This window comes from Macaca mulatta, chromosome 12, assembly GCF_049350105.2.
Source record: "Macaca mulatta isolate MMU2019108-1 chromosome 12, T2T-MMU8v2.0, whole genome shotgun sequence".
NCBI classification, from domain to species: Eukaryota; Metazoa; Chordata; class Mammalia; order Primates; family Cercopithecidae; genus Macaca; species Macaca mulatta.
This window is the reverse complement of record NC_133417.1, coordinates 65,945,380-65,964,075: the sequence shown is the minus strand read 5'-3', so window position 1 is coordinate 65,964,075 and position 18,696 is coordinate 65,945,380. Positions and strand designations below refer to the sequence as shown.

The following is an 18,696-nucleotide window of genomic DNA, read 5'->3' as shown; positions in this document are numbered from 1 at the left end:
CCAGGCTGGTATTAAACTCCTGAGCTCAAGAAATCCACCTGCCTCTGCTTCCCAAAGTGCTGAGATTACAGGTGTGAAGTGGGATCACACCCAGACTGATTTTTAATTTAAATAAAAAGTCACAATTATCTCTTAAAATGTCTTTAAAAGTTCATACTGAGAAGGTCTATATATTGGACTTACTACAAAAGACTTTCAATCAGTTGCCTTAAATATGCCCAAAGAGCTAAAGAAAACCATGGACAAAGAACTAAAAGAAATCAGGAAAATGATTTATGAACAAAAGGAGAATATAGAAAAGTGATATAAATTATAAAACAGAACCAAATAGAAATTCTGGAGCTGAATGGCACAATAACAAATAGAAAATTAATTATAGGGGTTTAATAGCAGATTTCAGCAAGCAGAAGAAAGAGTCAGAGAATGTGATAAGATAATTAACATCAAGCTTACCTAATATACATTGTGGGAGTCTTGAAGGAAAAATGAGAGACATGAAGCAGAAAAAATATTTCAAGAAATAATGGCTGAAAACTTCCCAATTTGCTAAAAGTCTGAACCAGCTTATTCAAGTTGCTCAATGAACTCTAAGTAGAATGAAGTCAAAGAAATCCACACTGAAGCACATTATAATCAAATTATCCTTTAGTTCTTTGGGCATACTTACTCTTTTTCTAGTAAGTCTAACATCTAGACCTTCTCAGTGTGAATGTTTAAAGATATTTTAAGTGATAATTATGGCTAATTATTTAAATTAAAAATCAAATGCATGTAGAATCACCCACTAAATAACAGGAATCATTTATATTACCCAGTATTTATTGAGGTCCCTCTGCAGGTCAGGTGCTGTTCATATATTATTTCATTGTACAGATACTCTCAACTTTTGAGGCAGTTTTTGAACTGAGGATGAAGAGATAATATTGAAAACAGCAAGAAACAAGTGACACATTATGTGCAAGGAATCATCAATAAGATTAACAGCCAATTTTGCTTTGAAACTATGAAGGCCAGAAAATAGTAGAATGATATATATAAAGTGCTAGAAAAAAAGTGTAAACCAACAATTCTATAAATGGCAAGACTATCCTTCAAAAATAAAGAAGAAGGGGGTGCCCAAGATGGCCGAATAGGAACAGCTCCAGCCTCTAGCTCCCAGCGTGAGTGACACAGAAGGCAGGTGATTTCTGCATTTCCAACTGAGCTTTGAAGAGATTAGTGATTCTCCCAGCATGGAGGTTGAGATCTGAGAACAGACAGACTGCCTGCTCAAGTGGGTCCCTGACCCCTGAGTAGCCTAACTGCACTGGGGCAGACTGACACCTCACACCTCACACGACTGGGTACACCTCCTAGACGAAGCTTTCAGAGCAACAAACAGACAGCAACACTTGCTGTTCAGCAATATTCTCTCTTCTGCAGCCTTTGCTGCTGATACCCAGGAAAACAGGGTCTGGAGTGGACCTCAAGCAAACTCCAACAGACCTGCAACTGAGGGTCCTGACTGTCAGAAGGAAAACTAACAAACAGAAAGGACATCCACACCAAAACCCCATCTGTACATCACCATCATCAAAGACCAAAGGTAGACAAAACCACAAAGATGGGGAAAAAGCAGTGCAGAAAGGCTGGAAATTCAAAAAATCAGAGTGCCTCTCTCCCTCCAAAGGAACACAGCTCCTCGCCAGCAACGGAACAAAGCTGGACAGAGAATGACTTTGACGAGTTGAGAGAAAAAAGCTTCAGTCGATCAAAATTCTCAGAGCTGAAGGAGGAACTATGAACTCAGTGCAAAGAAACTAAAAACCTTGAAAAAGATTTGATGAATGGATAACTAGAATAACCAATGCAGAGAAGTCCATAAACGACCTGATAGAGATGAAAACCATGACAGGAGAACTATGTGACAAATGCACAAGCTTCAGTAATCGACTCAATCAAATGGAAGAAAGAGTATCAGTGATTGAAGATCAAATGAATGAAACAAAGTGAGAAGTTTAGAGAAAAAAGAGTAAAAAGAAATGAACAAAGCCTCCAAGAAATATGGGATTATGTGAAAAGACCGAATCTACATCTGATTGGTGTACCTGAAAGTGACAGGGAGAATGGAACCAAGTTGGAAAACACTCTGCAGGGTATTATCCAGGAGAACTTCCCCAACCTAGTCAGGCAGGCCAACATTCAAATTCAGGAAATACAGAGAATGCCACAAAGATACTCCTCGAGAAGAGCAACTCCAAGACACATAATTGTCAGATTCACCAAAGTTGAAATGAAGGAAAAAATGTTAAGGGCAGCCAGGGAGAAAGGTCGAGTTACCCACAAAGGGAAGCCCATCAGACTAACAGCAGATCTCTCGGCAGAAACTCTCCAAGCCAGAAGAGAGTGGAGGCCAATATTCAACATTCTTAAAGAAAAGAATTTTCAACCCAGAATTTCATATCGGGCCAAACTAAGTTTCACCAGTGAAGGAGAAATAAAATCCTTTACAGACAAGCAAATGCTGAGAGATTTTGTCACCACCAGGCCTGCCCTACAAGAGATCCTGAAGGAAGCACTAAACATGGAAAGACACACATAGGCTCAAAATAAAGGGATGGAGGAAGATCTTCCAAGCAAATGGAAAACAAAAAAAGGCAGGGGTTGCCATCCTAGTCTCTGATAAAGCAGACTTTAAACCAACAAAGATCAAAAGAGACAAAGAAGGACGTTACATAATGGTAAAGGGATCAATTCAACAAGAAGAGCTAACTGTCCTAAATATATATGCACCCAATACAGGAGCACTCAGATTCATAAAGCAAGTCCTCAGAGACTTATAAAGTGACTTAGACTCCCACACAATAATAGTGGGAGACTTTAACACCCCACTGCCAACATTAGACAGATCAATGAGGCAAAAAGTTAACAAGGATATCCAGGAATTGAACTCAACTCTGCACCAAGTGGACCTAATAAACATCCACAGAACTCACCACCCCAAATCAACAGAATATACATTCTTCTCAGCACCACATTGCACTTATTCCAAAATTGACACATAGTTGGAAGTAAAGCACTCCTCAGCAAATGTAAAAGAACAGAAATTATAACAAACTGTCTCTTAGACCACAGTGCAATCAAACTAGAACTCAGGATTAAGAAACTCACTCAAAACCACTCAACTACATGGAAACTGAACAACCTGCTCTTGAATGACCACTGGGTACATAACAAAATGAAGGCAGAAATAAAGATGTTCTTTGAAACCAATGAGAACAAAGATACAACATACCAGAATCCCTGGGACACATTTAAAGTAGTGTGTAGAGGGAAATTTATAGCACTAAATGCCCACAGGAGAAAGCAGGAAAGATCTATAATTGACACCCTAACATCACAATGAAAAGAACTAGAGAAGTAAGAGCAAACACATTCAAAGGCTAGCAGAAGGCAAGAAATAACTAAGATCAGAGCAGAACTGAAGAAGATAGAGACACACAAAACCCTTCAAAAAATAAATGAATCCAGGAGCTGGTTTTTTGAAAAGATCAACAAAATTGATAGACTGCTAGCAAGACTAATAAAGAAGAAAAGAGAGAAGAATCAAATAGAAGCAATAAAAAATGATAAAGGGGATATTACCACTGACCCCACAGAAATACAAAGTACCATCCAAGAATACTATAAACACCTCTATACAAATAAACTAGAAAACCTAGAAGAAATGGATAAATTCCTGGACACATACACTCTCCCAAGACTAAACCAACCAGGAAGAAGTTGAATCCCTGAATAGACCAATAGCAGGCTCTGAAATTGAGGCAATAATTAATAGCCTACCAACAACAACAAAAAAAATACAGGACTAGACGGATTCACAGCCAAATTCTACCAGAGGTACAAGGAGGAGCTGGTACCATTCCTTCTGAAACTATTCCAATCAGTAGAAAAAGAGGGAATCCTCATTTTTTGAGGCCAACATCTTCCTGATACCAAAGCCTGGCAGAGACACAACAAAAAAAGAGATTTTTAGACCAATATCCCTAATGAACATCAATGCAAAAATCCTCAATAAAATACTGGCAAACCAAATCCAGCAGCACATCAAAAAGCTTATCCACCATGATCAAGTGGGCTTCATCCCTGGGAAGCAAGGCTGGTTCAACATACACAAATCAATAAACGTAATCCAGCATATAAACAGAACCAAAGACAAAAACCACATGATTATCTCAATAGATGCAGAAAAGGCCTTTGACAAAATTCAACAGCCCTTCATGCTAAAAACTCTTAATAAATTTGGTATTGATGGAACATATCTCAAAATAATAAGAGCTATTTATGACAAACCTACAGCCAATATCATATTGAATGGGCAAAAACTGGAAGCATTCCCTTTGAAAACTGGCACAAGACAGGGATGCCCTCTCTCACCACTCCTACTCAACACAGTGTTGGAAGTTCTGGCCAGGGCAATCAGGCAAGAGAAATAAATCGAAGGGTATTCAAGTAGGAAAAGAAGAAGTCAAATTGTCCCTGTTTGCAGGTGACATGACTGTATATTTAGAAAACCCCATCATCTCAGCCCAAAATCTCCTTAAGCTGATAAGCAACTTTAGCAATGTCTCAGGATACAAAATAAATGTGCAAAAGTCACAAACTTTCTTATACACCAATAACAGACAAACAGAGAGCCAAATCATGAATGAACTCCCATTCACAATCGCTTCAAAGAGAATAAAATACCTAGGAATCCAACTTCCAAGGGATGTGAAGGACCTCTTCAAGGAGAACTACAAACCACTGCTCAGTGAAATAAAAGAGGACACAAACAAATGGAAGAACATTCCATGCTCATGGATAGGAAGAATCAATATTGTGAAAATGGCCATACTGCCCAAGGTAATTTATAGATTCAATGCCATCCCCATTAAACTACCAATGACTTTCTTCACAGAGTTGGAAAAAGCTACTTTAAAGTTCATGTGGAACCAAAAAAGAGCCCACATAGCCCAGACAGTCGTAATCCAAAAGAACAAAGCTGGAGGCATCACGCTACCTGACTGCAAACTATACTAGAAGGCTACAGTAACCAAAACAGCATGGTACTGGTACCAAAACAGAGATATAGACCAATGGAACAGAACAGAGCCCTCAGAAATAATACCACACATCTACAACCATCTGATCTTCGACAAACCTGACAAAAACAAGAAATGGGGAAAGAATTCCCTATTTAATAAATAGTGCTGGGAAAACTGACTAGCCATAAGTAGAAAGCTGAAACAGGATCCCTTCCTTACTCCTTATGCAAAAATTAATTCAAGATGGATTAGAGACTTAAATGTTAGACCTAAAACCATAAAAACGCTAGAAGAAAACCTAGGCAGTATCATTCAGGACATAGGCATGGGCAAGGACTTCATGTCTAAAACACCAAAAGCAATGGCAACAAAAGCCAAACTTGACAAATGGGATCTGATTAAACTAAAGAGCTTCTGCACAGCAAAAGAAACTACCATCAGAGTGAACAGGCAACCTACAGAATGGGAGAACATTTTTGCAATCTACTCATCTGACAAAGGGCTAATATCCAGAACCTACAAAGAACTCAAACAAATTTACAAGAAAAAAACAAACAACCCCATCAAAAAGTGGGTAAAGGATATGAACAGACACTTCTGAAAAGAAGAGATTTATGCAGCCAACAGACATGTGAAAAAATGCTTATCATCACTCGGCATCAGAGAAATGCAAATCAAAACCACAATGAGATACCATTTCACACCAGTTAGAATGGCAATCATTAAAAAGTCAGGAAACAACAGGTGCTAAGAGGATGTGGAGAAATAGGAACACTTTTACACGTTGGTGGGACTGTAAACTAGTTCAACCATTGTGGAAAACAGTGTGGCAATTCCTCAAGGATCTAGAACAAGAAATACCATTTGACCCAGCCATCCCGTTACTGGGTATATATCCAAAGGATTATAAATCATGCTGCTATAAAGACACATGCACATGTATGCTTATTGCGGCACTATTCACAATAGCAAAGACTTGGAATCAACCCAAATGTCCATCAATGACAGACTGGATTAAGAAAATGTGGCACATATATACCATGGAATCCTATGCAGCCATAAAAAAGAATGAGTTTGTGTCCTTTGTAGGGACATGGATGCAGCTGGAAACCATCATTCTCAGCAAACTATCACAAGGACAAAAAACCAAACACTGTATGTTCTCACTCATAGGTGGGAACTGAACAATGAGATCACTTGGACACAGGAAGGGGAACATCACACAGCAGGGCCTATTGTGGGGTGAGGGGAGGGGGGAGGGGGGAGGGATAGCATTAGGAGATATACCTAATGTAAATGACGAGTTAATGGGTGCAGCACACCAACATGGCACATGCATGCATATGTAACAAACCTGCATATTGTGCACATGTACCCTAGAACATAAAGTATAAAAAAAAAAAAAGAAGAAAATTAAACATTTTGAGATAAACGAAAGCTGAAGGAGCTTGTTGTTAGTAGACTTACCCTAAAGAAATGATAAAGGAAGTCCTTCAGTCTGACTACTAGAAGATAATTTGAGGCCATACAAAGAAATAAAGAACTTCAGTAAAAACAACTACATAGGTAAATATATTAAAGCTAGGATAATTGTATTTTGGTTTGTAAGTCCTCTTTTTATTTCCCATATGATTTAAAAGACAAATGCTTAAAAATAATTATAAATCTGGCACACAACTTATAAATATATAATTTGTGACAACAACATGTAAGGGGTGATTAAGCTGATAAGTAGTAGAGTTTTTGTATGTTACTGAAACTAAGTTGGTATCAGTTAAAATTAGGTTGTTATAAATTTAGGTTGTTAATTGTAATTCACATGGCAATGACTAAGAAAATATGTTTTAAAAATCACAAAAGAAAATGAAAAGGGAATAAAATGGTATACCACTAATAATAAGCTAAATACAAAATAAAACAGTATTGGAGGAAGTGAGAAACAGAGAAATGGTATAGAACATGCAGAAATCAAATAGCAAAATGGCAGAAGTAAGACCTTCCAGGTCAGTGATTACTTTAAATGTAGATGTATTAACCACTTCAGTCAAGAGGCAGAGCTTGGCAGAATGGATAATACAACGTGATCAAATGATCAAACCATATGCTATCTGCAAAGGACTTACTTTAGATGCAAAGACCAACAGATTAAAGTGAAATTATGGAAAAAGATTTTTTCATGCAAATAGTAACCACAAGAGAGATTGTGGCTATACTAATATTAGAGAAAATAGACTTTAAGTAAAAAACTGTTACAGGAGACAAAGAAGGGTATTATATATTGACAAAAAGATAATTCATCAAGAAGATATAGCAATTATACACATATATCCATCAAACAACAGGACCCAAAAATATATGAAAGAGACATTGACAGACTTAAGGGAGGAATAGACAGTACTACAATAGTCACCGGAGACTACATTATGCCACTTTTCATAATAAATAGAAAAACAGATGATCCAAAAGAAAATAGACAACTTGAAAAACAGCATAAACCAACTAGACCTAGCAGAACAAAAGCTGACTATACATTCCACCCAACAAAAGCTGAATATACATTCTTCTCAAGTTGATATGGAATCTTCCCCAGGGTAGACCAAATGCTAGGCCACAAAAAGTCTTAATATATTTAAAAAGATTGAAATCATACAAAGTATCTTCTCCAACCAAAATGGAATGAAACTAGAAGTTAATACAAGGAAAACTAAAAAATTTACAAATATGTGCAAATTAAGCAACACATTCTTAAACAACCAGTGAGTTACAAGGATAAATCATAGGAAAATTAGATTTACTTGGAGAAGAATAAAAACAAAATTGCAACGTATCAAAATATATGGGATGCAGTGAAAACAGTGCTCAGAGGGAAAGTAATAGCCGTAAATGTTCATATTAAAAAAGATCTAAGAGCCGGGCATGCTGGCTCATGCCTGTAATCCCAGAACTTTGGGAGGTCGAGACAAGCAGATCACTTGAGGTCAGCAGTTTGAGACCAGCCTGGCCAAAATGGTGAAACCTCGGCTCTACTAAACATACAAAAATTAGCTGGGTGTAGTGGTATGCATGTGCCTGTTATCCTGACTGTTTGGGAGGCTGAGGCAGGAGAATCGCTTGAACCTGAGAGGCCGAGATTGGAGTGAGACTCCATCTAAAAAAAAAGAAAAAAGGAAGATTTGAAATGAATAATGTAACTTTTATACCTCAAGGAACTGGAAAAGGAAGAACAAACTAAATCTAAAGCTAGCAAGGATGAAACTTAAGATTAGAGCAGAGATAAATGAAATAGAGAATAGAAACACAGTCGAGATAATCAATGAAACTAAAAGTTGGTTCTTGGAAAAGATCAATAAAATTGACAAAAATTTATCTAAATGGATTAGAAAAAAGAGGAAGAAGAAATAAATAACTAAAATCAAAAATGAAAGTGAGGACATTACCGACAACCAAATAGAAATACAAAGTATTATAAATATTAGGTTATGGAACAGTTGTAGATCAACAAATTAGATAACCTAGATGAACTGTACAAATTCCTAAAAACACACAGACTAGTAAATCTAAGTAAAGAGGAAATAGGAAATCTGAACAGACTTATAATAATACAGAGATTGAATCAATAACCAAAAATCTCCCCGCTAAGAAGCTATCAGGACCAGATGGCTTCACTGGTGAATTCTACCATGCACTTAAATAACACCAAATTCTCAAACCGCTAGATAAAAAACAGGGGTGGAAAGGACACTTACTAACTTATTCTATGGGGCAAGCATTGCCTTTATACCAAAGCCAGACAAAGATGTGATAAAAAAGAAAGCTAAAAACCAATATTCCTTGTGAATATAGATGCAAAAATTCTCCACAAAATACTAGCAAAATAAATCCAACAGCCTATTAAGTGTATTATACATCATGATCAAGTGTGATTTATCACTGTAATGCAAGGGTGGTTCAACATAAGAAAATCATTCCAGGCAATGCACATCATAGAAAAATGAAACAACAACAACAACAACAAAAAAAACCACATGATTATCTCCACTGATGCAAAAAGGCATTTGAAAAAAACCAACACCCTTTCATGATTCCTCAGAAAACTAGGATTAGAAGGGAACTTCCTTACCATAATAAAGAGCATTTATGAAAAATCCACAGGTAACAACATATCACATGGTGAAATACTGAAAGCTTTCTGCCTAGGATTAGGAACAAGACAAGGACACTTTCTTTCACCACTGCTATTTAACACTGTCCAGGAAATAGTAGCCAGTGCAATTAGACAAGAAAAAGAAATAAAAGCCATCCAAATTGGAAAGGAAGAGGTAAAACTATTTCTATCCTTAGATGATATTATCTGATATATGAAAACTCCCAAAGTATTCACAAGAAAGCTACTAGAGCTAATAAATGAATTTAGCAAAGTTACAGGGTATAATATAAACACTCAAAAATCAGTTGTTTCTATACATTGCCAATGAACCCTCTTCAAAGGAAATTAAGGAAATTCTATTTACAGTGGCATCCAAAAAAATAAAATGCCTAGGAATAAACTTAACCAAAGAGGTAAAATAGTTATAGACTGAAAACTACAAAACATTTCTGAAAGAAATTATAGAAGACATAAGTAAGTAGAAAGACATCCCATGTCCATGGATTGGAAGACTTAATATTATTAAGATGGCAATACTCCACAAATTGATCTCCAGATTCAATGCAATTGCTATTGAAATTTCAATGGCCTATTTTTTTTTTTTTGCAGAAATGGAAAAACTGATTCTCATATTCATATTAAATTGCAAGTGTAGCCAGAAGAATATTGCAAAGGAAAAACAAAGTTGGAAGACTCACACTTCCCAATTTCAACACTTACTACAAAGCTATAGTAATCAAAACAGCTTGGCACTAGCATAAAGATATACACATGGACCAAAAGAATAGAACTGAGAGTCCAAAAATAAACCCTTATAAGGGTGCCAAGACCATTTAATGGAGAAAAAATAGTCTCTCCAACAAATGATGCTGGGACAACTGATAACCACATGCAAAAGAAAGAAGGTGGACCCCTACCTCACACCACAAAAATTAACTCCCAATTGATCAATCACCTAAATATAAGAGATAAAACCATAATAGCACCCTTAGACAAACACAAGTGGGTAAGTCATCATGACCTTGGATTTGACAATGGATTTTAGATATGATACAAAAATAACAAACAAGAAAACAAATAAATTTGACTTAATAAAAAATTTTAAAACTTTTATACATTGAAAGATGTCCAGACACTGAAAAGACAGTCTATAGAAAGGGAGAAAATATTAGCAAATCACATATCTGATAAGGACCTAGAATCTAGAATATATTAAAAAAAAACTCTCATGACTCAACAACAAAAAGACAAACAAGCCAATTAAAACATGGGTAACTGACTTGAATAGACATTTATCTAAAGAGGATCTACACATGGTCAGCAAACACATGAAAAAATGCTTGACATTATTAGTCTTTAGGGAAATGCAAATTAGAACTACAATGAATTACCACTTCACATTCACTAGGATGGCTGTAATAAGAACCCAAATAGAAAATAACAAGTGTGGAGGAGGATGTGGAGAAATTGAAAGTCTTATACATTGCTGGGTGGAGTGTAAAATAGTTCAACCACTATGGAAAATAATTTGCCAGTTCCTTAAAATACTAAACATAGAATTACCATATGACCCCAGAATTCCACTGCCAGGTATATACCCAAAAGAACTGAAAACAGGTACTGAAACAAATACATGTAAATACATGTTCATAACAGCATGATTTACAATAGTCCAAAAGTGAAGACAGACCAAATACCCTATCCGTCAACAGACGAATGGATAATTTGTGGTATATACATATAATACAATATTATTCAGCCATAAAAAGAAATGAAGTACTGATACACGCTACAACATGGATGAAACTCAAAACCATTGTGCTAAGTAAAAAATGCCAGTTTAGGAAAGTCACAGGTGAGGCCAAGATGGCCGACTAGAAGCAGCAGCGCTTGGAGGCTCCCATCAAAAAGAATTATAACAGCATGCAAATCCTTCACTGGCAACCGAGGTATCTAGGTTCTGTCATCAGAACTGACCAGGCAGCTGGTGTGACCCTCAGAGAGGAAGGAAGATAATTATGGTGCAGTGGCCCACCTGAGAGCCACATGGGGCGGGGAAGCCCCCAGCCCATAGCCAAGGGAGGCAGTGAGTGAGTGTGCTACCCAACCTGGGAAACCGTGCTTTTTTCATGGAACTGTGCAACCCACAGATCAGAAGATGCCACTAGTGAACCCACACCACCAGGGCCTAGGGTCCCAACCACGGAGTCGCACAGATTCTCAACAGCCGCTCAGCTAGAATCTGCTTAAGCCTGCTAAGTTCCCAGGGGCAGGGGGCGGTCAGCACCACGCTGCAGCTGTCTGCTGTCTAAGCTGTCCGAGCTCCTTGGGGGAGAGATGGTAGCCAATACTGGAACCGATAGCCACCTAACACACTAAGTTACCAGGGTTGGGGAAGGGCGACAGCCATCTCTATAGCTCCAAGCTGCACTTTTCCTCTGCTGGAGCCAGGGAGGCTGGATGGCTTGGTCCCAAGCGGTATCTCCCACACCCCAACACACCAGCTGTGGCAAACTGCGGCCAGACCCTCTTCAGGCCTGACCCTGACCCATCCCTTCTCACTGGGCGGGGCCTCCCTGCAGGAACTCCAACAACTCCAACCAGGGATTCAGGGACAGAACTCTGATCCCCCTGGGGCTGAGCCCCTAGCGGGAGGGGTGGCTGCAGTCTACATGGACCAGCAGACTTAGTCTTTCCTCCTGCTAATTCTGAGGAATCTAGGCAGCCCAGATGAGTGGGTTCCCCTCACAGGAAAGCACACCCCCTCCACCAAGGGACAAAGTGTTTCATTAAACAGGTCTTGCTCCCCATGCCACCCAACTGGGTGAGACCCTCCAACAGGGGTTGTTAGACACCCTATGTAGGAGCATTCCTACTGCCATCGGGTTGGTGCCCCTCGAGGTCAGAGATCCCAGAGGAAGAAGCAGGCACCCATCTTTTCTGTTCTCCAGCCTCCTCAAGCGACGCCTCCAGGCGCGAGAGCAAACACCAGATGAATAAGGCCTGTAGTGAATCCCCAGCAAACTGCAGCAGCCCTACAGAAGAGGGACTTGACCTTTGAAAGAAAAACAAACAAACAGACAGCAACAACAACAGCATCAACAAAGAAATCCCCCACAAAAACCCCATCCAAGGGTCAGCAGCCTCAAATATCGAAACTAGACAAACTTGTGAAGATGAGAAAGAACAAAAAACTCTGAAAACGCAAAAGGTCAGAGTGCCTCTTCTCCTACAAATGATCGCGACACCTTTCTAGCAAGGGCACAGAACTGGACAGAGGATGAGATGGACAAATTGACAGAAGTAGGCTTCAGAAGGTGGGTAATAAACTCCACTGAGCTAAAGGAGCGTGTTCTAACCCAATGCAAAGAAGCTAAGAACCTTGATAAAAGGCTATAGGAGCTGCTAAATAGAATAACCAGTTTAGAGAGGAATACAAATTACCTGATGGAGCTGAAAAACACACCACGAAACTTCGTGAAGCATATACAAGTATCAATAGCTGAATTGACCAAGCAGAACAAAGGATATCAGAGTTTGAAGATCATCTTGCTGAAATCGGGCATGAAGACAAGATTAGAGAACAAAGAATGAAAAGGAACAAACAAAACCTCTGAGAAATATGGGACTATGTAAAAAGACCTAACCTACGATTGATTGGAGTACCTGAAAAAGATAGGGAGAATGGAACCAAATTGGAAAACACACTTCAGGATACTATCCAGGAGAACTTCCCCAACCTAGCAAGACAGGCCAATATTCAAATTCAGGCAATACAGAGAACACCACTAAGATACTCCACTAGAAGATCAACTCCAAGACACAATCATCAGATTCTCCAAGGTTGAAATGAAGGAAAAAAATGTTAAGGGCAGCCGGGGAGTAAGGCCAGGTAACCTACAAAAGGAAGCCTATCAGACTAACAGTGGACCTCTCAGCAGAAACTCTATAAGCCAGAAGAGAGTGGGGGCCAATATTTTAAAGAAAAGAATTTTCAGCCCCAAATTTCATATCCAGCCAAACTAAACTTTATAAGAGAAGGAGAAATAAAATCCTTTCCAGACCATCAAATGCTGAGGGATTTCATCACTACCTGGCCTGTCTTGCAAGAGCTCCTGAAGGAAGCAACAACTATGGAAAGGAAAAACTGGTATCAGCCACCGCAAAAACACACCAAAATATAAACATCAACAAAGACCAATGACACTATGAAAAAACTGCATCAACTAGTGTGCAAAATAACCAGATAGCATCATGATGACAGGATCAAATTCACATATAACATTATTAACCTTAGATGTAAATGGGCTAAATGCCCCAGTTAAAAGACACAGACTGGCAAATTGGATAAAGAGTCAAGACTCATCACTGTGCTGTATTAGGGAGACCTATCTCACATGCAAAGACACACATAGGCTCAAAATAAAGGGATGGAGGAATATTTACCAAGCAAATGGAAAGAAAAAAAAAAAGAAGCAGCAGCAGGGGTTGCAATCCTAGTCCCTAACAAAACAGAAATTAAACCAACAAAGATCAAAAAAGACAAAGAAGGGCATTGCATAATGGTAAAGGAATCAAGGCAACAGGAAGAGCTACCTATCCTAAATATATATGCACCTAATACAGGAGCACCCAGATTCATAAAGCAAGTTCTTAGAGACCTACAAAGAGATTTAGACTCCCACACAATAATAGTGGGACACTTTAACACCCCACTCTCAATATTAGACAGATCAATGAGACCAAAAATTGATACAGGAGCAACCAGATTCATAAAACAAGTTCTTGTACACCTGCAAAGAGACTTAGACTCCCACACAATAATACTGGGAGACTTTAATACTCCACTGTCAATATTAGATCAACAAGACAGAAAATTAACAAGGATATTCAGGATTTGAACTCAGCTCTGGATCAAGTGGACCTAACAGACATGTACAAAACTCTCCACTCCAAATCAACAGAATAGACATCCTTCTTAGTGCCACATGGCACTTATTCTAAAATCGACCACATAATTGGAAGTAAAACATTCGTCAGCAAATGCAAAAGAACTGAAATTATAACAGTCTCTCAGACCAGAGTGCAATCAAATTAGAAATCAGGATTAAGAAACTCACTCAAAATCACACAACTACATGGACATTGAACAACGTGCTCCTGAATGACTCCTAGGTAAATAATGAAATTAAGGCAGAAATCAAGAAGTTATTTGAAACCAATGAGAACAACGAGAAGATGTACCAGAATCTCTGGGACACAGCTAAAGCAGTGTTAAGAGGAAGTTTATAGCACTAAATGCCCATATTAGAAAGCTAGAACTCAAATTGACACCCTGACATCACAATTAAAAGAGCTAGAGAAGCAAGAGCAAACAAATCCAAAACCTAGGAGAAGACAAGAAATAACTAAGTTCAGAGCAGAACTGAAGAAGATAGAGACACCAAAAAACCCTTCAAAAACTCAATGAATCCAGGAGCTGGTTTTTTGAAAAAATTAACAAAATAGATGGCTAGCTAGACTAATAAAAAAGAAATGAGAGAAGACTCTAATAGACACAATAAAAATTGATAAAGGGAGTATCACCTCTGACCTCACAGAAATACAAACTACTATCAGCAAATACTATAAATACCTCTATGCAAATAAGCTAGAAAATCTAGAAGAAATGGATAAATTCCTGGAAACATACACCCTCCCAAGACTAAACCAGAAAGAAGTTGATACTTGAATAGACCAATAACAAGTTCTGAAATTGGGGCAGTAATTAATACTCTACCAACCAAAAAAACCCAGGACCAGATGGATTCATGGATGAATTCTACCAGAGGTACAAAGAGGAGCTTGTACCATTCCTTCTGAAACTATTCAAACAATTGAAAAGGAGGGACTCCTCCCTAACTCATTTTATGAGGCCAGCATCATCCTGATACCAAAACCTGGCAGAGACACAACAAAAAAAGAAACTTCAGGCCAATGTCTCTGATGAACATTAATTGAAAAATCCTCAATAAAGTACTGGAAAACTGAATCCAACAGCACATCAAAAAGCTTATCCACCGAGATCAAATTGGCTTCATCCCTGGGACACAAGGTTGGTTCAACATACACAAATCAATAAATGTAATCCATCACATAAATAGAACCAATGACAAAAACCATGTGATTATCTCAATAGAAGCAAAATAGGCCTTCAATAAAATTCAACATCCCTTCATGTTAAAAACTCTCAAGAAACTGGGCATTGGTGGACCATAGCTCAAAATAATAAGAGCTATTTAAGACAAACCCACAGCCAATATCATGCGAAATGGGCAAAAGCTGTAAGCATTTCCTTTGAAAACCATCACAAGACAAGGATGCCCTCTCTCACCACTCCTATTCAACATAGTATTCGAAGTTCTGGCCAGGGCAATCAGACAAGAGAAAGAAATAAAGCGTATTCAAATGGGAAGAGAAGAAATCAAATTGTCTCTGTTTACAGACGACATGAGTCTATATTTAGAAAACCCCATAATCTCAGCCTCAAAACTCCATAAGCTAATAAGCAACTTCAGCAAAGTCTCAGGATACAAATTCAGTGTGCAAAAATCACAAGCATTCCTATACACCAATAATAGACAAACAGAGTAAAATCATGAATGAACTCTCATTCACAATTGCTACAAAGAGAATAAAATACCTAGGAATACAGTTAACCAGAGACATGAAGGACTTCTTCAAAGAGAACTACAAACTATTGCTCAAGGAAATAAGAGGATACAAACAAATGGAAAAACATTCCATGCTCATGGATAGGAAGAATCAACATCAAGAAAACGGCCATATGGCCTAAAGTAATTTATAGATTCAATGCTATTTCCATCAAACTACCACTGACATTTTTCACAGAATTAGAAAAAACTACTTTATATTTCATATGAAAACCCCAAAAGAGCCCATATAGCCAAGACAATCCTAAGCAAAAAGAACAAAGCTGGAGGCATCACGCTACCTGACTTCAAAATATACTATAAGGCTACAGTAACCAAAACAGCATGGTACTGGTACAAAAACAGACATATAGACTGATGGAGCAGAACAGAGACCTCAGAAATAACACCACACATTTACAACCATCTGATCTTTGACAAACCGGACAAAAACAAGGAATGGGGAAAGGATTTCCCATTTAATAAATGGTGTCGGGAAAAGTGGCTAGCCATACGCAGAAAACTGAAACTGGACCATTTCCTTACACCTTATACAAAAATTAACTCAAGATGGATTAAAGACTTAAACATAAGACCTAAAACCATAAAATCCCTGGAAGAAAACCTAGGTAAGACCATTCAGGACATAGGCATGGGCAAAGACTTCACGATGAAAATGCCAAAAGCAACTGCAACAAAAGCCGAAATTGACAAATGGGATCTAATTAAACTAAAGAGTTTCTGTACAGCAAAAGAAACTATCATTAGAGTGAACATCAACCTACAGAATGGGAGAAAATTTTTGCAATCTACCCATCTGAAAAAGGTATAATATCCAGAATCTACAAGGAACTTAAACAAATTTACAAGAAAAAAACAACCCCATCAAAGAGTGGGCAAAGGATATGAACAGACACTTCTCAACAGAAGACATTTATGCAGCCAACAAACACATGGAAAAAAGCTCAACATCATTGATCATTAGAGAAATGCAAATCAAAACCAAAGTGAGATACCATCTCATGCCAGTCGGAAAGGCGATTATTAAAAACAAGAAACAATAGATGCTGACGAGGCTTTGGAGAAATAGGAACGTTTTTACACTGTTGGTGGAAATGTAAATTAGTTCAACTATTGTGGAAGAGAGTGTGGCTATTCCTCAAGGATCTAGAACCAGAAATACCATTTGATCCATATATATAATGGGTATATACCCAAAGGAATATACATCATTCTACTATAAAGACACATGCACACATATGTTTAGTACAGCACTATTTACAATAGCAAAGACATGGAACCAATCCAAATGCCCATCAGTGATAGACAGAATAAAGAAAATGTGGTACATATACACCTGGAATACTATGCAGCCATAAAAAGAATGAGATCATATCCTTTGCAGGGACATGGATGAAGCTTGAAGCCATCATCCTCAGCAAATTAACACAGGAACAGAAAACCAAACATCACATGTTCTCAATCATAAGTGTGAGTTGAACAATGAGAACACATGGACACAGGGAGTGGAACAACATACACTGGGGCTAGTCAGGGTTGAGGGGCGAGAGGAAGGAGGGATAAATAGCTAACGCATGTGGGGCTTAAAACCTAGATAACAGGTTGATAGGTGCAACAAACCACCAGGGAACATGTATACATACGTAAAAAACCTACACGTTCTGCACTTGTATCCCAGAACTTAAAGTAAAATAATAGTAAAAAAAAGAAAGTCACACTGTCTGGTTTCACTTATATGAAATATTCAGAATAGATACATCCAGAGACAGAATGTGGATTTGTGGTTGCCAGGGGCTGAGGGGAGTGAGAAATGCGAACAATTGCTTAATAGTACACTATTTCCTTTTGGGGTGGTAAAAATGTTTTGAAACTAAATAGAGGTGGTGGTTACATAACATTGTCAGTGTACTGAATGCCACTGAATTGTTCATTTTAAAATGATTAGTTTTGTGTTATATGAATTTCACCTCAGTTTTAAAAAGGGAAAAAATAAGAAAACTTGAATAAACTATGGACTTGAGTTAATAATAATGTACCCATATTGGTTCATAAATTGTAACAAATGTACCATACTAATGCAAGTTGTTAATAATAGGGGATGCTGTGAGTGGTGGGGGTAGAAAGGGTGGTATATGTGAATTATCTGTAGTGTTCACTCAAATTTTCTCTAAATCTAAAATGGTTTTAAAAAGACTATTCACTAAAAAAACCCTTCACTGTCCTAAATAAATCTGCTCAAAGAGGAAATAAAACTTCAATTAAAAACTGTAAGACAGTGAAATGTGAAAGCAGTATATCAAAAGTTGTAAGATGTTAAAATAGTACTAAAAAACTCCTAGCCTTAAATATTTTCATTATAAAAGAAGAAAGAATAACAATAAATTAACTAAGAATTCAACTCACAAACTTAGAAAAGTAAAATAGTCTAAAAAAGGCATTGAGAAAATATTAATAAAGATAAAGCAAAAACAATTTTACGAAGAGCTAACTATAGAAGGAATAGATCCAAGAGATTAGTTCTGTGACATCCAATCAGGAAAAAAAAGAGACAGAAAAATGGACAAAATGCATCATGAAAAAGGGTTATCCACATAGTTACGGAGATAATTTTAAAACATTCAAGATAATACCATGTATGCCAATATATTTGAAAAATTTTTAAAAAGAATCATTGCTAAGCAAAAGCAAATAAACTAAGCTGCATGAAAAATAGCATAAACCCCAAATAGATCAATAACAATAGAAGACATTGTAATAGCATTTAAAGAAT

The 18,696-nt window shown here is 37.6% G+C and overlaps 1 protein-coding gene and 1 long non-coding RNA gene across 2 annotated transcripts in view; one reads left to right on the top strand and one right to left on the bottom strand.

Annotated features, from left to right (window-relative positions):
• The window catches only part of LOC144333389 (uncharacterized), a 73,081-nt gene that overhangs the window by 6,825 nt on the left and 47,560 nt on the right, over positions 1-18,696 (top strand). The window lies entirely within an intron of this gene.
• The window catches only part of TANK (TRAF family member associated NFKB activator), a 105,034-nt gene that overhangs the window by 82,954 nt on the left and 3,384 nt on the right, over positions 1-18,696 (bottom strand). The gene's annotated exons all lie outside the window — the stretch shown is intronic.